This window comes from Podarcis muralis, chromosome 13 (assembly GCF_964188315.1).
Source record: "Podarcis muralis chromosome 13, rPodMur119.hap1.1, whole genome shotgun sequence".
Lineage (NCBI taxonomy): Eukaryota > Metazoa > Chordata > Lepidosauria > Squamata > Lacertidae > Podarcis > Podarcis muralis.
This window is the reverse complement of record NC_135667.1, coordinates 52,509,477-52,533,329: the sequence shown is the minus strand read 5'-3', so window position 1 is coordinate 52,533,329 and position 23,853 is coordinate 52,509,477.

Here is a 23,853-nt window from a genome sequence, read left to right as displayed (position 1 = left end):
TACCAATTAACAAAGGCCAAGAGCCTTTGAAATATCAGCTATGATTAGCTATGTTTGACACAGCCCTGTCAGGTTCCATCATTTCCAATGGAAACTGACAGTCCTGAGATTAAACTATTATTTCTTTATAAAGACGAGAAGTCACATTTACTTATAATTAGTATGCAAGCGTTGAAGGGCCAGGCATTTGTATCGCCATTTCAAATTACCGCCTGAAAATGACTTATTAACTATGAATTAATATTTATGAGTCGAAGAGGGAACTGAATTTGGAATTTATGAGATGGGAATTTCATTAAGGAGTGTGTGAATCAACATCTTTCAAGAAAGATGATCTCCTTTTCCATTGTGTACCTTGCCTTAGAACCGGGTGCACATTTCCAAAACAATGTGAAGTCTTTAGTTTTTGTTATTCTCTCTGCTCTCAGCACAGTCTACTGGGAAGAATTCCCCAGGCATGGGACCTGCCCTATCATTAGGTAAAGTGAAGCAGCCCCCTCAGACAGCAGGGGCTGCGGACGCAGAACAACAGCAAGGCATTGGAAGACAGAGCTGGATGTCTGCTAGCTTGCTGCCCTCAGGTACATAGGATGATACTGGCCTGTTATCAGTGCTGAAGGAAGATTCAGCTGCCAGTTTGACTGGCTTTTGTATGTGGAATGGGAATGTCCTTTTTCTCAGCCTGAAAAATGTCTTGGACTGGCCCTGAGTAGACAACAGCTGGGCTAGAACTTTTCATGCCGCTGTGCCACTTTTTATTTGCACTAAGCTGGTTTTAACTTGGGAAGGGGGCATCCAGATTATGATCCGAAATCTAAAGCGATACAGTGACCGCTCCCCACATTAAATGGGGGGCGCCCTTTGCATGGTTGCGCACAGCCCCCCGGACCCTATGCAGCACCATCAGCACAGGCTTGGCTCCGCCTCCCCCCAGGTGGGATACCTGGAGGTCTCCGCCTACTTCATCCAGTTGCCCAATCCTGCCTGGGGAAGCATTGCCAAGGTGATCAGGCCAGGTAGGGGGAGGGACTACCTGCCCACACAATAGGGGGGAGGATCTTACCTGGGAATCATCAGTTGGCTTGTGGCCTTGGGTGGCGGTATCAGGCTTGGACGGAATCCTTTAGTCTATCTTCCCTAAATAGGGGGTGGGTGTGTAGCGGTGGCTCATGCCCCGCTTCTCTTTGCGGCGGCAATACCAGGGTTCCCCATTAAAGGGGTTGTTTTGAGGGGAGGCTTTGGCCATATGCCGAGAGGTTGTCATTGCTCTCCCCTGTGAGGGTGGTGAAACGGGGCCAGGCTCTCTGTGATGGCCTGGGATTCGGACTCGGATGCTGAACCTGAGGAATCCCAGCCTGCACAGGATTCCCCGCCTCCAGAACCAGCTGAGCCGGAGCTGGGGCATGAGCCTGAAGGGTCCTCACCTGTGCTGGATCCTCAGGTGCAGGCATCAGCTGAGTCTGCTCTGGCTCCTGAGGTGATGGAGGACCCATTGCCTGCAGGTGCTCCACTCTCAGCCCCGTCAGAGGAAGCTGAGGTTGCCTCTGGGTCCGGTAACCCTCCAGCCTCTTCTGAGCTGCAGAGGCTCAGGGCAGAGAGGCGGAGGGAACTAAGTTCCCGCCGGAGGAGTGCTCGCCTCTAGGCCAGGAGAGGCGAGTCACCTGAGGATCGGGGCCGCCCTATGCCTCGGGGCAGATAAAATCCAGCCAGCCCCAGTCCCAAGTTGTGGGAGCAACATCTTTGGTTGTCCGTTCCAGCCTGATCCCTGACCTGCTCCCCTGCTGGAGCTCCTGACTTCACCCGACTGCCTGCCCTGCACCCAGCTTCGACTTCTACAGACTGCCTTCATATTGCACCAGCGACCTCGGACTGGACTCGGACCTCGCCTATCGGTTAGCCCCTGGGACCAGCACATTCTCTCTGCTTGAACATACCATATTTTTCGCTCTATAACACGCTCCCAACCATAACACGCACATAGTTTTTAGAGGAGGAAAACAAGGGGGGGAAATATTCTAAACGAAACAGTGGATGTATGATTTTTGTGGTTCATGCTGTGGCCACAGACATGTGATCTGACGGTGAGTTTGGGGTAGCCCAATGCAAAAATCCTGAGGATCCATGTGGATCCATGTTTGTAACCACGTTTTTGCACCACTGTGGCCCCAGGCAACAGTGGGTGCGTGATTATTTTGGTGCAAACTGTAGCCATGGACATGCTATGTGATCTGATGGTGAATTTGGGGTGACCCAGTGCAAAAATCCTGAGGATCCATGTGGATCCGTGCTTTGTAACCACGTTTTAAGTGGGGAGGGAAGGAAAAGCACTCAAGGGACAAGGAGCACGCGTGGAGCAAGCTCTGCTTCTCTCCCTCCTCCCCCCCCCCTTAGCGAGCTGAAAAACTTTGCTGGAGGGACAGAGAGCCTGCTTGCTTTAAAGGAGCCAACCGGACAGGAGCCACTTACACGAGTGTAAGCGGCTCCTGTCCGGTAGGCTCCTTTAAAGCAAGCATGTTCTGCTTCTCTCCCTCCTCCCCTCTCCCCGCCATTAGCGAGCTGAAAATCTTTCCTGCTATTTCCAGCAAAGCAGGACGAGATACAGAGAGCCTGTTTGCTTTAAAGGAGCCAACCGGACTCCCCTCCCCTCCCGCTTTGCTCCTTTAAAGAAGCAGGCACTCTGTCCCTCTCTCCTCCCCATTCAGCGACTCTTCTCCCGCTGGAAACCACGGAGGAGGGAAGCATTCTCTCCGTAACACGCACAGACATTTCCCCTTACTTTCTAGGAGGAAAAAAATGCGTGTAATGGAGCAAAAACTATGGTATGTTCTCCAGAGCCAGCCCCCCCCCCACTGTATCACCCTGATGTTCCCCAGATCCCCGGCAGGGGACTGGGAGGGATAAATGCCCAATGCCTGAGCCAAGGTCTACCCACACCTGAAAAGCTGTGGCCAATTTTAATCCCATAGCACGTTGTCTTGAGTCGTTATTCCACACGGGAACCACTCAGGGTTTTGGGGGACTCCGCCTGTCCACGCAATACACTCCACCATGTCAGGACTCTCTCATCACATTCTGCTATTGGTGTATATCTGGCCAGCTTCAGCTTCTTAACAATCAAATCAAGCAGTGAGTATATCCAATTCACCTTGGGTGTATAAGAGCCTACTTTCAAACAGGGGCTCAGTTCAGATATTTCAGCTTAATAAACTGTGGTGTATGAGTCTTGTACCATCACACTCCATCCTGGTTCTACCCCTTCCTTCTTCCCTTCTTAGCACACTGCAATTATCCTGAAAATATAGTCTTCCACCATTATCCTGAAACTATAGTTATCTCCCACTTGTTGTTGTTTAGTCGTTTAGTCGTGTCCGACTCTTCGTGACCCCATGGACCAGAGCACGCCAGGCACCTCTGTCCTCCACTACTTCCCACAGTTTGGTCAAACTCATGCTGGTAACCTCGAAAACACTATCCAACCATCTCGTCCTCTGTCGCCCCCTTCTCCTTGTGCCCTCCATCTTTCCCAGCATCAGTGTCTTCTCCAGGGAGTCTTCTCTTCTCATGAGGTGGCCAAAGTACTGGAGCCTCAGCTTCACAATCTGTCCTTCCAGTGAGCACTCAGGGCTGATTTCCTTAAGAATGGATGCGTTTGATCTTCTTGCAGTCCATGGGACTCTCAAGAGTCTTCTCCAGCACCATAATTCAAAAGCATCAATTCTTCGGCGATCAGCCTTCTTTATGGTCCAGCTCTCACTTCCATACATCACTACTGGGAAAACCATGGCTTTAACTATACGGACCTTTGTTGGCAAGGTGACGTCTCTACTTCTCAAGATGCTGTCTAGGCCTGTCATTGCCCTTCTCCCAAGAAGCAGGCGTCTTTTAATTTCGTGGCTGCTGTCACCATCTGCAGTGATCATGGAGCCCAAGAAAGTAAAATCTCTCACTGCCTCCATTTCTTCCCGCTTCATCAGCTCTGGATCTACTTGTACTTGCCCTCCGCTCTTCCCCAGTAGCATGTTGGACGCCTTCTGACCTGAGGGGCTCATCTTCCAGCGTCATAACTTTTATATGCCTGTTGTCTTTGTCCATGGAGTTTTCTTGGCAAGGATACTGGAGTGGCTTGCCGGTTCCTCCTCCAGGTGGATCACGTTTGGTCGAAACTCTCCACTATGACCTGTTCATCTTGTGTGTCCTGCTCGGCGTAGTTCATAGCTTCTCTGAGTTCTTCAAGCCCCTTCGCCATGGCAAGGCAGTGATCCATGAAGGGGAAGGGTGAGTGGGGCTGAGAGACTTCAGAGAAGTGTGACTAGCCCAAGGTCACCCAGCAGCTGCATGTGGCGGAGCGGAGACGCGAACCCGGTTCCCCAGATTACAAGTCTACCACTCTTAACCACTACACCACACTGGCTCTCTCCCGCTTGGACTACCGCAATGCGCTCTACGTGGGGCTACCTTTGAAGGTGACCCGGAAACTACAACAGAATTCAGCAGCTGGACTGGTGACTGGGAGTGGCCGCCAAGACCATATAACACCAGCTTCTGGAAGACTACATATTTGGGAATGATCAAAATTCAGCCTGATGTATGTTGCAGTTCTAATTTGTAGGTAGATTATTATTATTATTTTGCTTTTTTATTTATTGCAAAGAGTGTACCTTTGAGACCAAGTGAAAACTATTCAGACAGCACACTGTTCATATTATAGCAAGGCCTTTGTTAATTTTCCTAACTCCTGAACCTGCTTAAAATTACCGAAGTGTCGGTTGTCCATTTAAATTACAGTGACCATGTCCATTTACTAATAACGGTTGTAGAAATAGGCTTCAAAGGAGCACAGGTGGCACTAATTAATTCTTAATTTCTGTCCTTCAACAATGTGACCTGGGATGCAGAAAATGATATTCGGTATAAAATAATAGCATTAATGTTGTATGTGTCCCCCCCCCACCATGCTACACACACATCTAAATTTCATTTTGCTAACCAGATTTAGAAGTTCACCTCAAAAGGAATATGATGGAACTTTTAATTAATAAAACCATGCACATAATAGTTTTCTTGCTTAGAAATGTTGGGAAGACATGTATGTTGTGTAAAACTGACAATATTTGGGGTACAGTGGTACCTCGGGTTAAGAAATTAATTCGTTCTGGAGGTCCGTTCTTAACTTGAAACTGTTCTTAACCTGAGGTACAACTTTAGCTAATGGGGCCTCCCGCTGCCGCCACACGATTTCTGTTCTCATCCTGAAGCAAAGTTCTTAACCCGAGGTACTATTTCTGGGTTAGTGGAGTCTGTAACCTGAAGCGTCTGTAACCTGAAGCATCTGTAACCCGAGGTACCACTGTATACAGTTTAGCTGTATATTTGTAAGTAAAACAAATGTTACCAAAACCAGCAACCAACCAATGGAAAGTTCTCTCTCCGCTCAAGAGATCAGAACTTGATCAGGACTGTCACTATAACTTCTCTCTCTTTGGGAAAGTGAGGAGCACTCCTTTTTCATTTGCTTATTTGCTTGCACAAATGAAGTGGCTGTTCCAGCAGCAAATGGAGGCCTTGAAGCAGCTCCACACAGGTTTGGCACGCACTGAATACATTGCAATGTAATTCCATTGGCTGCCGCCTCACGTGGCACTGATTGAAAAATATCTAACTTAAGGAAAGACCCACAGGAGTGATTCAAAACCAGAAAATAATACAAAAGGATAAGTGTTTACAACTGACACCAAAGACGTCAGATATGGGAATGGATGCTCAGCATCTTGGAAAATTGAGTCATTTATTTAAGATGAAATTTTCAAAAGTACTTAAGTGGCTTAATGGCTCGTGTCTTATGACTTCCAATGGGAAATGTCATACTAAATCATCTGGATACCTGCATACAGAGATCTATCTGACCAAGGTGTGCCTGAAATAAATATTTGTTTGTAATGGGTTCTCCTTAGAGGCAAGAAGCAGCCAAGTGAGAGGCATTCGCAACACCGATAAACAAATATTTCAAATTTAGAATGAACAGAAATGGTGCAATACTACCAAGGTGACACACTGGGATAGCCAAATATTTGAATGAGGAGTCGGAGCAAAGAATGCCCTAGGCTGAAATATGGTTGCAGTAAGTATTTGCTGAATAATTTACAATAATGAATAAAAACCTAGCACAACAATCCAAATGTTGGTGCACAGGGCGGCATAAAACAAATACGACAGGCTGGAAGGTAGGCTATATGATTATATGGATCAAATACTTTATTCATTTCAATTCGTACAAAATTATAGGTTATAACTGCTTTCCAGGAGCTTCTCAGGTTGAATGGAATTTGATGATTAGGGCACAAAGAGTGCAATCCTAAAACAAGTATTTAGAGACGTCCTATTGGAATGCAATGGGACTTACTCCCAGGTAAGTAGGGTAAGGATTGCAGCTTTACTCACAAAAGCATAGATGATACTTGCTTCACCATCACTTGTTTTGTCTACTGATGTGGTTGTTTGTTTCCCCAGTGCTGCACAACAACAAACATACAAATTCAGTAATATATAATACAGTACAATAAGGCAGTAATGCAACATAACGTCCAAGCAAACAAAGACAGATAAATAAAAGCAGGCAGTTAAAGCCTATTTCAACATATTTATAAATCAGCTTAGGGTTAAAGGCCTGGCTAAATAAAATTGTCTTTGCTGGCCAGCAGAGGGTCATCAAAGATCAGGCAAGATGACCTCTTTTGAGAAGGTGTTCCAGAGCATAGCTGTCAACATTTCCCTTTTTTTAAGGGAAATTCCCTTATTCCGAATAGGATTCCTCGCAAGAAAAGGGAAAAGTTGACAGCTATGTTCCAGAGGCCGGGAGCAGCTGCTCATCTTCTGGCTCCAATTCATATGTGACTTCAGTGTCGATGGCACTGATCAAAACCAGACAGTGATACAAAAGGAGAAGTGTCAGCACCTGACATGAATGACATGGGATATGGAGGTGTCGCTACCTTCCATTATGCACAGGAAATTGTAGGAATGGATTTTGACACTAGGAGAGGATATATTGTTTAGGTGTTATCCTTCCTTGCTCAAGCTAAAAAAGCCAATGCAATTCTGGGCTGCATCAATAGGAGTATAGCATCTAGATCAAGGGAAGTAATAGTGCCACTGTATTCTGCTGTGGTCAGACCTCACCTGGAGTACTGTGTCCAGTTCTGGGCACCACAGTTCAAGAAGGACACTGACAAACTGGAACGTGTCCAGAGGAGGGCAACCAAAATGGTCAAAGGCCTGGAAACGATGCCTTATGAGGAACGGCTAAGGGAGCTGGGCATGTTTAGCCTGGAGAAGAGGAGGTTAAGGGGTGATATGATAGCCATGTTCAAATATATAAAAGGATGTCACATAGAGGAGGGAGAAAGGTTGTTTTCTGCTGCTCCAGAGAAGCGGACACGGAGCAATGGATCCAAACTACAAGAAAGAAGATTCCACCTAAACATTAGGAAGAACTTCCTGACAGTAAGAGCTGTTCGACAGTGGAATTTGCTGCCAAGGAGTGTGGTGGAGTCTCCTTCTTTGGAGGTCTTTAAGCAGAGGCTTGACAACCATATGTCAGGAGTGCTCTGATGGTGTTTCCTGCTTGGCAGGGGGTTGGACTCGATGGCCCTTGTGGTCTATTCCAACTCTATGATTCTATGATTCTATGATTCTAAGTGAGTGAGATCAGCAGAGTACCATCCTTTGCAGCTTAAACTTGGAAGCTAAAACCGGATTGATTTAACCTTCTGGAAACAATAATCCAAGATGCTTTAAGGTGGATTGGGTTTTCCTGGTATTACCCCTTTACTCCCCATGAAATAACAATCACATACACATCGTTTTGTAAAGAAATAAAAGCAGCATTTACTTACATTACCTAGGTCTCGAAGCAGCAGTTACAGGAGCAAAATGAAGGCAGGTTTATAACTACTATCAAAGTCACAAAAATACAAGATGTAAGTTCAAACATGAACATGTGGTCAGCTTGGAAGTATGAAGAAAGAGGAGGCTGCCCAGGTAGGCAGGAAGTACAGTGTTACAGCTTTCTGGAAAGGAAGACAACGGAAGTGATCTCACAGTGTTCCCTCTAACAGGTTTTCCAGGATAGCTCTGTGAGTCTCAGCCCCTTTATGCGCCCATCTGGCAAAGAATGAATTGCTTTACCAACTATCGAAGAATGGCAGATGACTATGATGGACTATATAGAACTTGCCGAACTGACCGGGCGACTCCGAGACCAGAGAGAAGAGATGGTGGAAGAAGACTGGAAGAAGTTTAAGGAATATTTGGGAAAGAAATATTAATATTTAAACCTTAGAATAGCTTTGGAAGTGGATATAGCCTGTAGGGTTAGAAGTAGAAAATAGAGTATTTAAAAATAGTATCATTTGTAAGTGATAAAACGTGAAGTTATTTTCAGTGTGATTAAAAAAAAAAAAAGATGGTTAGAAATTATGATATATGTAAACTGCTAAAGATGAAGTAAAATGAAAATCAGATAGGTGGGACTTGGGGAAGCCCACTTAACAATGTTTAGAAAAAGAAGGATATGACAAGAATTTGTTTGTATTGTTTGTCTTTTCTGTTTGTGTTTTTTATTTGTGTTATAAAATGAATAAATTTTTTTTGGAAAAAAAGAATGAATTACTGGTTTGATTGAAATAATGTCCCACAGAAATAATATGTAATCTGGGTGCCTCAGCAAGGAGACCTCTACACCTGATGTTTTCATTCACACAATCACTTTAAAAAGGAACGCTCCACCCCGAGGTCATCCTTTTTTTTTTTTTTTTGAAGGTATGCTCTAGAAGAGAGGGACACACAAGGAGCAGCCTTGCAGCTCACCAAAGAAAAGTGACTCTGTTTTAAAGCTTGGAGTTCAAGATTTCCAGTGACTGTTTTGGGAAAAGAAGGCACATCCTTATGGGCTTAGGCTGCCCAGCCTATAGCCGCACAGCCCCTCTGGTCTTCCTTCCTTCCTTCCTTCCTTCCTTCCTTCCTAATCCTATTCTGACTTTCTGATCCTTGCAAACATCTAAGATAGCCGAGAACAGCAACCATCATCACCGCAACAGTCACAATAAATAAATAAACAAGAGCATATAATAAAAAGAAAAGCCTAGGAGCTAGAAGCTATTAAAGTCCATAGGAGCTGCTACTCAGGTCTTACTGACAGATCCACATGTCAACCAGTTGTGGATGTGTTTTTAAATTCGTTATGTGTTTATTTATTGGTGTGATTTAGTTTTATTTTCTCTGTTATGCTGTTCTGGAGTTTTGAAGATCACTCTTGAAGAAATTCAAAGTCAATTCCCCAAATCCCCCTTTAGGCCTCCATATTGGTGCACCAGCTGCTATGTTATGGTCTTCTTGGGAGTACTGTGAAATATGAACTGGTGGGGAAATGTTTAATAAAACAGTTTTCATATTATATATGTTTTACAGCTCTCTCTGGAAAACTGCAACATAACAGTTAGCGTAGCATTATGGCGGCCTAAAATAGATTCGGAAATACCTTTCGGGTGATCTTCAAAACTCCTCGACTGGAGTTGTGATAAGGGAAACAAAAATAAAAGTCAATAAAGCAACATAGAATCACAGAACTGTAGAGTCGGGAGGGATCTTGAGGGTCATCTAGTCCAACCCCGGGCAATGCAGGAATCACAACATGAATATAATAAATAAAAATAAAACAGTCTTTCCCCATAAGCTGAAAAGTTTAGCTACTCTGCTGCTGTAAAGGTAGTATTCAACTACGTCATACTCAGAGCACACTAACTGAAATTAATGGACCTAATTTCAGTTAGGAAACTAAATTTCAGTTAGCAAACTAAATATGACATAATAGGAATCACTGAAACCTGGTGGGATAAATCCCACGATTGGAATGTAATAATGGAGGGATACAATCTATTTCAAAGAAACAGACCAGACAAGAAAGGAGGAGGAGTGGCGTTATATGTCAGGGATGTGTATACCTGTGAAGAGATCCAAGATTTAGAACCTCAAAGCCAAAGTGAGAGCATTTGGGTCAAAATTAAGGGAGAGAAGAATAACAGTGACCTCATTGTGGGAGTTTACTATAGATCCCCAAGCCAAACGGAGGACATAGATGATGCCTTCCTGGAACAGATGGCCAAGCATGCAAAAGGAAGGGAGATAGTAGTAATGGGGGACTTCAATTACCCGGATATTTGTTGGATGTCAAACTCAGCCAAGAGCATAAGGTCAAACAGATTCCTCACTGCCCTTGCAGACAACTTCATTGTCCAGAAAGTGGGAGAAGCAACAAGAGGAACAGCCATTTTAGATCTGGTCCTAACCAATGTTGATGACCTGGTTAGTGGGGTAGAAGTGGAAGGATCATTAGGCGCGAGTGATCATGCTCTTCTGAAGTTTACTATACAGCGGAAAGGAGCAGCCAAGCATACTAGGACTCAATTTCTCGATTTTAAGAAAGCCGACTTCATAAAGCTTAGGGAAGTGCTGGGTGAGATCCCATGGACAGTAATACTAAAAGGAAAGGGAGTTCAAGATGGCTGGGAGTTTGTTAAGAGGGAGATAGTAAAAGCACAACTTCAAGCAATACCAATGAGACGGAAACATGGAAGGTGCCTAAAGAAGCCAGGGTGGCTATCTAAAGAACTTTTAACTGAGTTAAGATTAAAAAAGGATGTGTACAAAAAATTGAAAAGGGGGGAAACCACCAAAGAGGAATTCAAACAAATAGCCAGCACGTGTAGACACAAAGTCAGAAAAGCTAAAGCACAAAATGAACTCAGGCTTGCTAGAGAGGTTAAAAGCAACAAAAAAGGCTTTTATGGGTATGTTCGTAGCAAAAGGAAGAACAAAGAAACCGTGGGGTCACTCAGAGGAGAAGATGGTGAAATGCAAACAGGGGACACAGAAAGGGCTGAACTCCTCAATGCTTTCTTTGCCTCAGTCTTCTCCGATAAAGAAAACAATGCCCGACCTGAAGAATTTGGAGCAAATGATTCAGCAGAGGAAACACAACCCAGAATAACTAAGGAGATAGTACAAGAATACTTGGCTAGTCTAGATGTATTCAAGTCTCCAGGGCCAGATGAACTGCATCCAAGAGTATTAAAAGAACTGGCAGATGTGATCTCAGAACCACTGGCAGTCATCTTTGAGAATTCCTGGAGAACAGGCGAAGTCCCGGCAGACTGGAGGAGGGCAAATGTTGTCCCTATTTTCAAAAAGGGGAAAAGAGAGGACCCAAATAATTACCGCCCAGTCAGTCTGACATCAATACCAGGGAAGATTCTGGAGCAGATAATTAAGCAAACAGTCTGTGAGCACCTAGAAAGGAATGCTGTGATCACCAATAGTCAGCATGGATTTCTGAAAAATAAGTCATGTCAGACTAACCTGATCTCGTTTTTTGACAGAATTACAAGCCTGGTAGATGAAGGGAACGCAGTGGATGTAGTCTACCTTGATTTCAGCAAGGCATTTGACAAGGTGCCCCATGATATTCTTGTAAAGAAGCTGGTAAAATGCGGTCTTGACTATGCTACCACTCAGTGGATTTGTAACTGGCTGACTGACCGAACCCAAAGGGTGCTCATCAATGGTTCCTCTTCATCCTGGAAAAGAGTGACTAGTGGGGTGCCACAGGGTTCTGTCTTGGGCCCGGTCTTATTCAACATCTTTATCAACGACTTGGATGGACTCAAGGGCATCCTGATCAAATTTGCAGATGACACCAAACTGGGAGGGGTGGCTAACACCCCAGAGGACAGGATCACACTTCAAAATGACCTTGACAGATTAGAGAACTGGGCCAAAACAAACAAGATGAATTTTAACAGGGAGAAATGTAAAGTATTGCACTTGGGCAAAAAAAATGAGAGGCACAAATACAAGATGGGGGACACCTGGCTTGAGAGCAGTACATGTGAAAAGGATCTAGGAGTCTTGGTTGACCACAAACTTGACATGAGCCAACAATGTGACGCGGCAGCTAAAAAAGCCAATGCAATTCTGGGCCTCATCAATAGGAGTATAGCATCTAGATCAAGGGAAGTAATAGTGCCACTGTATTCTGCTCTGGTCAGACCTCACCTGGAGTACTGTGTCCAGTTCTGGGCACCACAGTTCAAGAAGGACAGTGACAAACTCGAACGTGTCCAGAGGAGGGCAACCAAAATGGTCAAAGGCCTGGAAACGATGCCTTATGAGGAACGGCTAAGGGAGCTGGGCATGTTTAGCCTGGAGAAGAGGAGGTTAAGGGGTGATATGATAGCCATGTACAAATATATAAAAGGATGTCACATAGAGGAGGGAGAAAGGCTGTTTTCTGCTGCTCCAGAGAAGCGGACACGGAGCAATGGATCCAAACTACAAGAAAGAAGATTCCACCTAAACATTAGGAAGAACTTCCTGACAGTAAGAGCTGTTCGACAGTGGAATTTGCTGCCAAGGAGTGTGGTGGAGTCTCCTTCTTTGGAGGTCTTTAAGCAGAGGCTTGACAACCATATGTCAGGAGTGCTCTGATGGTGTTTCCTGCTTGGCAGGGGGTTGGACTCGATGGCCCTTGTGGTCTCTTCCAACTCTATGATTCTATGATTCTATGATTCTAATTTAGTCATGTTCATTAATTTCAATGGGTCTACTCTGAGTAAAACTTACTTGAAAGCCTATGCTATTAGGTCAAATGATGTTAATAAGTTCAGATAAAGGAGAGCACTACTGCACCATCAGGGTCTCAGCATGTGGTATAGTGGTTAGAGTGCCAGACCAAGCCCTGGGAGACCAGGGTTCGAATTCCCACTCAGTGATAAAGCTCCCTGGGTGGTCTTGGGCCAGTCACTGCCTCTCAGACCAACTCACCTCACAGAGTTGTTGTGGTGATTAAATGAGGAGGGGGAGAACTTACATCAACACTTTGAGCTCCTCGGAAAAAAACTGGGATATAAGCGCAATAAAGAAAATAAAGGAATAAAATTGGAGACCTAAGCACTAATTTTGGAGCCAGAGTAAAGAGAAATTACCAGTTGTGTGTGGTAATAAGGTCTCAGAAAAACAGATGAGTTCAACACCAAGTGAGTGTTGCTAATGCTTTGCTATTCTGTTGTGCTTGTCTTTAATAATAATAATAATAATAATAATAATAATAATAATAATAATAATAATAATAATTTATTTTCTCTGTGCTACTGTTATGCCCTTCTGTCAGGTTTCGGGGAATTGGCTTCCTCCCTGCTTGGCAGTACATAAGCAGAACAAAGGAAAAGGAGTCTTCTTACCAGTTCAAATCTTTAATAATCACAGCAAGAGAACAAAGAACACCATCTCCTAGAAATGGCGGTGCTCCCAATTGTGGGACACTCCCTCCTCCATCCCTATTAATCTACATCACTCCTACGTCTTGTGATCTGAGCTTCTACCCTCTGTAATTTCTGTTCTGACACTTTCTGTGCTCTCCGTGACTTTGGAGAAGGGGTGGTGGTGGATGCTGTCCAGAGACTGTGACTCTGTTAACTCTCTCCTAGTGTTTCTTCTGCTAGCTGTTTCCCATCCAGTATTTCCCAGCTTCTGCCTTCTGAACTATGCCCCTCTGCTCCAAATCTATGCTGTCCTCCTGATTCTGGAAAGATTCAGGATCAGGATCAGGGGGAGAGGGTGGCTCCTACCATTCTTCCTCAGTGCAGCCCTCCTCGGTAGGATCCCTGACACCTCCATACTGCTCAGGGTTGGGATTTGTGGTCTGCATATCCCATAAGCTCACACTTAGAGCTGTGTACATGTTACTCAGACCGGAATGGAGTCGGAAACAAGTGTACCCCCCCCCCCCATATCAATAGTTCAGTAACTTTTATATTTTCTAACTAAGCAATGCTTTACTGCCTGTGCACCTTTTCTGATCGCTGTATGCAAAAGCACATGAATCTGACCTTTGAAGAGTTTTGTAAGTAAACTATTTTATGACTTCCCAAATAGAATAGAATAGAATAGAATAGATTCTTTATTGTCATTACACAAGTGCAACATTGCACAAGTGCAACGAAATTGGATGCCATCCCTTAAAAACAACAAAAGCAAAACAACAACAACAACCAAACAAACCACATTCCAGCCACACCCACACCAACACCCATCAAACTCCCAGGTCACACTATCGAGTTACAGCATTCAAAAAGGCCACAGCTCTTGGATAGAAACTGTTTTTCAGTCTATTTGTCCTTGACTTGATGTTTCTATATCTCCTGCCAGAAGGCAGTAGTGCAAACAGACTGTATCCCGGGTGAGATGAATCCTGCAGGATGTTGTTTGCTTTCCTAAGACAACGGGAACCGTACAGTTCTTCCAAAGATGGGAGAGGATGACCAATAATCCTTTGGGCTGTGGTTATGACCTTCTGGAGCACCTTCCTCTCCCTAGCTGTACAACTGGAGAACCAAGCACAAATACAGTATGTAAGAATGCTCTCTATGGAGCCTCGGTAGAAGGACACCAGCAGTCTCTCACTCAGATTGTTCTTCTTCAAAAGTCTGAGGAAATAAATTCTCTGCTGGGCCTTCTTCACCAGAGCAGTGGTATTTGCGCTCCAAGTCATGCCCTGATCGATAGTTACTCCCAAAAACCTGAATTCCGCCACCCTCTCCACCCGTTCCCCGTTGATATACAAGGGCTGAATGTCCGCCTTTTTTTTCCTGTAATCCACCACCAATTCCTTGGTCTTAGCCGTATTAAGAGCCAGATTGTTCTCTCCACACCAAACACAGAGCCGCTCCACCTCGTCCCGATAGGCGGACTCATCCCCTCCTGAAATGAGCCCTACCACCGTAGTGTCATCAGCAAACTTGATGATTTTGTTGCTGGAATAGATGGCTGTACAGTCATACGTATAGAGAGCATAGAGCAGGGGACTCAACACACAACCCTGTGGTGAGCCGGTGTTAAGGCTAAGGGCTGTGGACATATGTGACCCTACTCTAACCCTCTGAGAACGTTCTGACAAAAAATCCAAAACCCAGAGACAGGTGGAGTTGGAGAGTCCAATCGCCTCTAGCTTGGACACCAGTCTATGGGGGAGGATAGTGTTAAAAGCAGAGCTAAAATCCACAAACAGCAGCCTCACATAACTCCCCGGCTGCTCCAGATGGGACAGAGCAGCATGGAGAGTGGTGGTGATAGCGTCTTCTGTGGATCAAATGTTTGGTCTATCTCTGTGCTAGTGAGTTGTGATGTTTCTGGGGTTCATTGGAAGGGCACATTTTAAAGGTTTTGCATACTATAGTCCCATGCTTTCCTTTGCTGCCTGTTTTGTGATGTTAAATCTCTACAGGGGTTCTCTCACCAAAGAGTACGTGCCCCTGGGTCTTGGCTTCCAGGATTCCAACGCAAGTCTGAGTTAAAATTTCTGCTTTTGGTGAAATTCAGTGGCAGTTCTACGATCTGTAACTAGTGACAGGACAGCTGGAACCAAGAAATGCAAGCAATCAAATGCCCTTATGAACTGAACTCTCTCTGCTTGTGTGTGTTTGTGCAGATCAGTAGATAATTCTATTCCATAGAAGAGCTCCTGCTGAAGCATAAGCAGACTGATAAGAGCAGAGACTATTTTTGTGATGTCATTTATTATCCTACACTGTTTGATACAGTGAAATATATTGTACCAATAAATCAGCTGCAGCAAATTATTTAATTATGCATTAACTGGTGTGTGTGTGTGTGTGTGTGTGTGTGTGTGTGTGTGTGTGATAACAGTAACTGCAGACTCGAGCAGACTCACCCATCACTGATACATGCAGAATTTTTGTGTTTCTTCTTTTTATTATATTAAAGCCCTCAATCTAAATGCACACAGCACTAAATTAAAACCCCTAAGATTGTTTTTCTAAACAGCATTCTCAGCCTTCAGTAGGGTTGCCTTGCAGAACGTGCCCACATTTCTGCTTGTCGCATGCCTAGAAAGCATGAGTTGGAGCGTTTTTCCACGGATACCACCCTTTCTAGGCACAAATTGGAGTGGTTTCCCCTCACTCTTTTCCAAGGGAAAACTCCCTCTTTGGTGCTAAATCAGAGCAAATGCCAATCTGAAGAAAACCCAAATTACCGTTTGCTCTGATTGCGCACTAGAGAGCAGTTTTCCCTGGGGCAAAGCAGTAGGACAAGACAAAGTGTGGATAATCCTTCTACCTGCTGCTTTTCATTTTGCAGAAAGAAAAGAAGTCCATCTTATAACAGGAGTAACTAGGCAGGGTTGACTCTGAACGTATACGAGCTTGTCTCATCTTGAGTCTGACCCTCCAGTAGCTCTATTGTCTCTGAAGTTGCTTTCTGAGTTCTGGAAGCAAAAGATAGTCTAGTATGCAAAGACACAAGTAGGTGCCTGATGGATCAAGCCAAGGGCCCACTTAGCCCAGCCCCCTATTCTCATGGTGGCCAACCAGATGAAAGCAAGATATGAGCACAAAAGCACTCTGCCTATTCATGATTCCCAACAATTTGGATTCCAGCCATACTGCCTTCAAGGGCGATGGTAAAACACCATCGTTGTAGCTAGTAGCTTTATCTCCCACGAATTAGTCTACTCCTCATTTAAAGCCTTCTATGTTCATAGCCATCATTACTGCTTGTGAGAGTGAATGCCACAGTTTGACCATGTGCTGGTTGAAGACCTGGTTTGTTTGTTTTTTGCTGTCCTGGCTCTTCCAACAATCAAGTTTCATTGCATGGACCCAAGTTCTGTTATTGCAGGTCCAAGCGTTGTGCTCCCCAGTCCCCAACCCAGATAAATGAAAGACCATGAAGACTGGTTTGGATCGAAACAGGCCACGACTTTATTGAATGCATATGAAAGAGGTTTGGCTTGGGCATGGGGCAATCAAAATATTTTCGGCCCACCCACCCACCCACCGGAAGTGATGCATAGGTCAATCCAGGTGGGGGTTCCTAAGACTTACATCAAATAGGGTGACCCCCGCAGGGACCGCTGTTTGGGGGAGTGAATTCGACCCTGGCCCTGCCTGGGCACACGGACCTGACCATTCCCTTCCCGGGATCCCTTTAACGGGATACACCAGTATTTGGAGGGGCAGCCAGAGACTACAACCTCCCCTCCGTCCATGACAAAGGATTGCCCCATGAAGGAAAAGGTGAGGGCTGTTTAAATGGCCAGGGAGCGGACTTGAGGGAAGTCTTCCCACCCACTCTGTTGGCTCCGCCCCTGTCCAAGCCTGCATCCCCATTTGCCAAACCGGGATGCAGACCACCTATCAGGAAGGGGCACTCAGGCCATAATTCCCTCATTGTGGAGCCTTTGCGGTCCTGCAATGCCGCCCCCAAAGGGTGAGCGGACGTATGAGACGGGGAGAAAATATGTTTCCACATCCTCTTCCCCCACATGATGTACAATTCTATACATCTCTATTCACCTGTTTTCTAAACTAAAATGCTCCATGTGTATAATAATAATAATAATAATAATAATAATAATAATAATAATAATATTTTATTTGTACCCTGTCCTCCCCAGCCAGACCTGGGCTCAGGACAGCTAACATCATAAAACTAACACAGTATACAAAGAACATAAGAACATAAAAACAGGCAATCAGTTAATTAAAATACATCTTAAAATTAGTTCAGAGCAAATTAAAATCTGGACAGATGGCAGTCCACGGGTAAAATTGAGAGTGGTTAATATTCTCCAGGGCCAACTGTTACCAATGGTCTTATAAAGGACCTGTGAGCTGGCTAGGAGGCCTCTTTAATGCTTGTTCTTATACAGAAAGAGAAGAATCAGACTGAACCCCTACCAAAGGCCTGGTGGAACAGCTCCGCCTTGCAGGTCCCGAGGAAAGATGTCAAATCCCGCAGGGCCCTGGTCTCTTGTGAGAGAGCGTTCCACCAGGATCTAATGATGTTTTCTTTAAGAGCGGACACACCACTGCCTCCTTCAATTCCTCTGGGAATGTCCCGGTGCCAAGGGACAAATTGATTATGTCACCCAGGGGGGCCCACAACCTTCCCTCTCAGAGGGGTTGCTCCAACTCCTGAATCATCATTGAAACTACTACAGGGGCCACATAATAACTGTTCCACATTTGTAAGAATTTGATTGTTTAGTGTGGCACATTGGAACTCCCTGCCTATTGAGATCAAGCAGGTGCCTTCACTCTTTTTGGCACCTGCTGAAAACATTCTTGTTTAGACAAGCCTACCCAGGTGCTTGGGATGCAGGTGGCGCTGTGAGTTAAACCACAGAGCCTAGGACTTGCCGATCAGAAGGTTGGCGGTTCGAATCCCCGCGACGGGGTGAGCTCCCGTTGCTCGGTCCCAGCTCCTGCCAACCTAGCAGTTCGAAAGCACATCAAAGTGCAAGTAGATAAATAGGTACTGCTCCAGCGGGAAGGTAAACGGAGTTTCCGTGCACTGCTCTGGTTCACCAGAAGCGGCTTAGTCATGCTGGCCACATGACCCAGAAGCTGTACGCCGGCTCCCTCGGCCAATAAAGCGAGATGAGTGCCGCAACCCCAGAGTCGGCCATGACTGGACCTAATGGTCAGGGGTCCCTTTACCTTTACCTTTACCCAGGTGCTTAGAAAGTTGAGGCCATTTTAATCCGTATTAGTATTTTAACCGTTGTATGTTTCAATGTATGGTTGTGAATTTTTCTCAGTTTTATCTTTTTTTGTAAACCACTTGAGTGGTGAATAAATTTTATGAAATAAATAAATAAATCCTGGTTGCCCAAACTATTGCTTGCCAGCCAGTAGTAAGGGGTTGATGTTACGCACACCATGTTCTTGAGGACAGAACATGGAATAGTCCCCCAGGTCATTCATTAAAATTATTTATAGCCTCTAAATCTTAGAACATGGGTAGTCAAACTAAGGTCTGGGGGCTGGATCCGGCCCATTCGTCTTCTAAATCCGGCCCGCGGATGGTCCAGGAATCAGTGTGTTTTTACATGTGTAGAATGTGTCCTTTTATTTAAAATGCATCTCTGGGTTATTTGTGGGGCATAGGAATTTGTTCATTTTCCCCCCCAAAATTTGGTCTGGCCCCCCACAAGGTCTGAGGGACAGTGGACCGGCCCCCTTGCTGAAAAAGTTTGCTGACCCCTGTCTTAGAAGATAGTGCTATGAGAGGGGTTTCTCAAGACTCAGAATTCCGTTATCACAATCTTGCTGAGCACTTTGCAAGACCTGCGTTGGCAAAAAAGATCACCTGACATCATTGGGACATCGTGGGATTGGCCACCAGTCACCCAGTCACCCCCTCTGCCCAGCTCTCAGACCTGAATGATCTGGCCTGCTCACCAGATCCAGTCCCTTTCCTGCTCTAAAGTAATGTTCTCCGTCCATGCTCATGAATCTCTGCCACCCTCCCTCCAGTTCTGCCATGGGAGCAGTATGCAGTCAGTTTATGTTGTGTGTGGCTTGCAGGGATTGGCTCAATTTATTGGGCGCATCCGATTCCTGAGAAAATATTTCATTTGTGCAAATTCAGAAATGAGTTCATGCCCAACATGTTGAGTCTTGTGCTATCCAATATTTTCTTAAATACAGCTGTCGCTTTGAATCATCACTTTTCATTCTGCATGTGTCTCTGCAGGAAACTCAGCCAGCTTTGCAGAGTTAGGAAGAAAATAAACAAAGCGATGCTTGGATTGGGAAAGAGAATTGATTCATTAGGATTATGCAGTAACACAGACTTTTCCATGGATTTTCATGGAAAGAGGAGTGGGCAATGAACTGGATTGTAAGTTTGATCTTCACATCCTTCCTGTTGTTGACAACTGTCATTGACATCACACACTGACACATATACACACATCTCTTGGTAAGCCCATTTTACCCACAGAAACGTATGAAGAGCCCTGTCAGATCAGATTGAAGGTCCCTCTGGTCCAGCACTGTATTTCTTGTTCTTGCCTGCCAGATGCTCTCAGGAAGCTTGTAAGTAAGGAATGAATGCCAAAGCCAATCCCTGGTGCTTATCATTAGCATCTGATCTTGTGATACGTACAGAGCTATACTCAACTTTTGAATTATGGTGCTGGAGGAGACTCTTGAGAGTCCCATGGACTGCAAGAAGATCAAACCAATCCATTCTGAAGGAAATCAGACCTGAGTGCTCACTGGAAGGACAGATCCTGAAGCTGAGGCTCCAATACTTTGGCCACCTCATGAGAAGAGAAGACTCCCTGGAAAAGACCCTGATGTTGGGAAAGACTGAGGGCACAAGGAGAAGGGGAGGACAGAGGACGAGATGGTTGGGCAGTGTTCTTGAAGCTACTAACATGAGTTTGACCAAACTGCGAGAGGCAGTGGAAGACAGGAGTGCCTGGCGTACTCTGGTCCATGGGGTCACGAAGAGTCGGACACGACTAAACAACTACAACAAATACTCAACTATTCCCTAGAGCTTGAGATATGTTGGTAAATTGTCTGAAACCTGCATGGTGTTCAGGTTGCAATACCGGTTTCAGACATTTTGAACTGGCAATATACCATACCATTTCAGATCCACTTTATTCTGTTCATTATATTTTAATCTTTAAGCTGTTGTTGTACACTGCTTTAATGTATATTTTATTCTTGTGAACGCTGTCCCGGTTGTGCTTTTTGATCTGGTCTTTGACCGTAATAAATTATGATGATGATGGTGATCCACTTCATTCTGTTCCATGAGCAAACAGCACTGAGTTCAAAGCATTATGAGGAGATGTGAAAGTTCCTTCAATATCACATGCAAGTAATAATAGTTACTTGATGTGACTGTCTTCAAGGAATAAACATTCATGAGCGAACTCACCTGATTGTTCAACGTTTCATGAGCTTTCTGAGCCAAAAGCATCGTCCGACTGCCTTGAGAAGCATTCTGGGGTGAGATGGACGGTGGCTTTTGATGTGTGTTGGCTCATTCATACATCCCAGTCAACACTTGATGCTGCAGTCATCCCATGGCAAGGATACTGATGTGAAGCACCCTGAGGTGTCATTTGCTTTTAAAGCTGAATGCCATTTGGCTGCATGTGAAGAAAGTGGATGCTCAGAGCAGAGGCATGCTTGCATTTGTTTGGTTGGTTCGCCATGTTTATTAATATGAAGCAGAGCTGGGTAACTTGTTCCACATTCCTTCTTTTCTGTAAGGTGAGGAGTTGATAAGATTCTTGATGCATTTGAGCACCCCCTTGTTGTCAAAGGTAGAAGAGAGAGAGAGAGAGAGAGAAAGAAAGAAAGAAAGAAAGAAAGAAAGAAAGAAAGAAAGAAAGAAAGAAAGAAAGAAAGAGGCCATGATGAATATGCATTGAGTAAGTGTCCTTGCTTACCGGAGCACATCGAAGTCCCAGAGTTAGCATTCGCATCTTGATTTATGACTACCGTCACCAAACCTTATCAAGTTCAGCCACTGGAAAGGGGAACCATAACAACCTTGCCTTGCCTCACTGTTTTGAAGTGTTTTCCCTCCCTTTGTTTTGGTGTCTCTCTGCATTCTCAGTAACATTTACTGAAAGCATTTATGTGGTTTCCAAAGCCTAATGGCTGCTCCAGACTGCTTATGCTTCCTCCAGGAGGCTCCTTCCTCGCCACTTGACGTTAAAGTGACCTTAGCTTCATTAGTATTCCGTGAATATCTGAGCTGTGCCTCCCTTCGCTGCCTGGGTGTGGGTGAGCAGGTGGGAAAATGACCAGCAGAAAATGAATTGTTAAGACCGCTACAGAGAAAAGATTGATGCAATTAATTTTTCATTATGTACAGTGTCTGTGGATTGTAATCAGTTTGGATTGTTCCTCCTCTGAGACACAAGTAAAATGCAAATAGGCTTGGAATGAAAGGAAATGGTCTTTTATGATGCATGGTGCTATTCGGGGCTGCGAAAAACAACTTCAAATCAATAGGAATGGTGACAAATACTTTATTAATATATGCAGAGGTGAGGCTGATGTGAATTGCATGTGTATGAGTTATGCTGGACTCCCAGGCCCCAGAGCAAACACCTTAATTAGCAAGAGACCAGGAACAAGCCAGAGTGCAAAGTGATAAATCCTGATGAATTAAGGGAGAAGATGGTTTGAGATCAGGAAGTCCCTCACCCATGCAGACCCAGGTTTCCAACCAGTCTTTTTCTTTTTCTTGCACACAGGTAGAATGAATTCTGATCATACTATGTTCACGTTCCTTTATAAATATGTTAGGAAAGGCTTGTTTGGAAGCTGACATCTCCAGTGACTCAGGTGGTAAAGACAGCAAATCTGAAGCTACCGTATTTTTTGCTCTATAAGACTCACTTTTCCCCTCCTAAAAAGTAAGGGGAAATGTGTGTGCGTCTTATGGAGCGAATGCAGGCTGCGCAGCCATCCCAGAAGCCAGAACAGCAAGAGGGATCGCTGCTTTTGCTGCGCAGTGATCCCTCTTGCTGTTCTGGCTTCTGGGATTCAGAATATTTTTTTCCTAGTTTTCCTCCTCCAAAAACTAGGTGCGTCTTCTGGTCTGGTGTGTCTTATAGAGTGAAAAATACGGTACTTGCTTCTCTTTGTCCCCCGCCCCCCATCCAAATTAACATAATAAATATTAACAAATCTTATTAACGTCAAATACAAGTACCCTGTGATAAAATAAAAAATAGCCTTCGAAACAAAGGTTTGAATGATAACCTTCATCCCCTCCCACATGGGGTCTTCTTCTTCTCTAGCGACCACTCGTAGCGGAGTAAGATTGTGTTCCATAAACACGGTTTTGAAAGTGAGTCCGTAAGTGACTGTGGAGGCCAATTCTGGATCCACACGTCCTTCCACAGTGGGGACATAGCTTTCCGGGTGGGAGTTGATCATGGTGAGGGTTTGTCAAACGTGCCTTCTTCTTAGCGCGTTTCTCCCTTTCGTTTGGGATGGGTTTTTGGAAGACACCTGTACGTGAATTTGTTTTATGTGTGTAGATCAGTGCACGCTGACCAACACACAGCCTCGCAGTAAGGCTCTGCTCCGATGGCATGAGTATTCACAATGACCAGTACATTCTTAGCTGCTGCAGCCTCCATCCGCCTTCGCAGCCATTGTAACATACTGCTTGTTATCTTCCGCCTGTTCTTCCATTGAGGACTTCTTCTTTTTTAATCATCCTTATTGAATTAAAATACAAATTGTCAGGGGCTCAGGAGCAGAGGCACAGGGGAGAGAGGAAATGGAGAGCGAAGGGGAAGAATCTGAGGGCAGCGTAGGGGAGTATGAGACTGGCCCGAGAGATTCCATGAGTCTCTCCAGCGAATCAGAAGATTCCCAGAGGGGGGCGCCGATGGCCAGAGCAAGGGGGGTCCCAGGGGGGACACACCAGAAGCAAGGGGCCAGCGGGGAATCCCAAAGCAGCAGCGGGAGAGCAGGACCAGCTCCTCCACCAGAGCGTAGTGAGGGGGAAGAGTCACATGTATCAGGGCCAGCTTCCCCTCCAGCAGGGAGAGAGGATGAGTCAAGGGTGGTCATGCCTCCGTCGCAGAGTGAGGGAATGGAGGGAGAGTCAGGTGCAGCTAGCCTCCCCGAAGGGGGAAGCAGTGACAGGAGCAGTATAACGGTCAGGAGGAAGGTGGCCGGCTGGGCGCGCGCGCCAAGTTCGAATGTACAGGCGCACGGCACAGCAGGAAACCAGGATTGGGAACCAGGTCCTAAAGCCCGCCGGAGGGAGGGGGAGGACTCAGGAGACTCAGCGTCAGAAGAGTCTAGGAGAGGCGAGACCCCAGCGGACAGGCGGGCCCAGAGGAGAAGAGAGCAGAGGAAGAGGTGGAGCAAGGCTAGAGTCTTAAACTGGTGTCTGGGGGGAGGAGATTCAGACGGAGCTTCGGCGGTCTAGAGTTTGAGA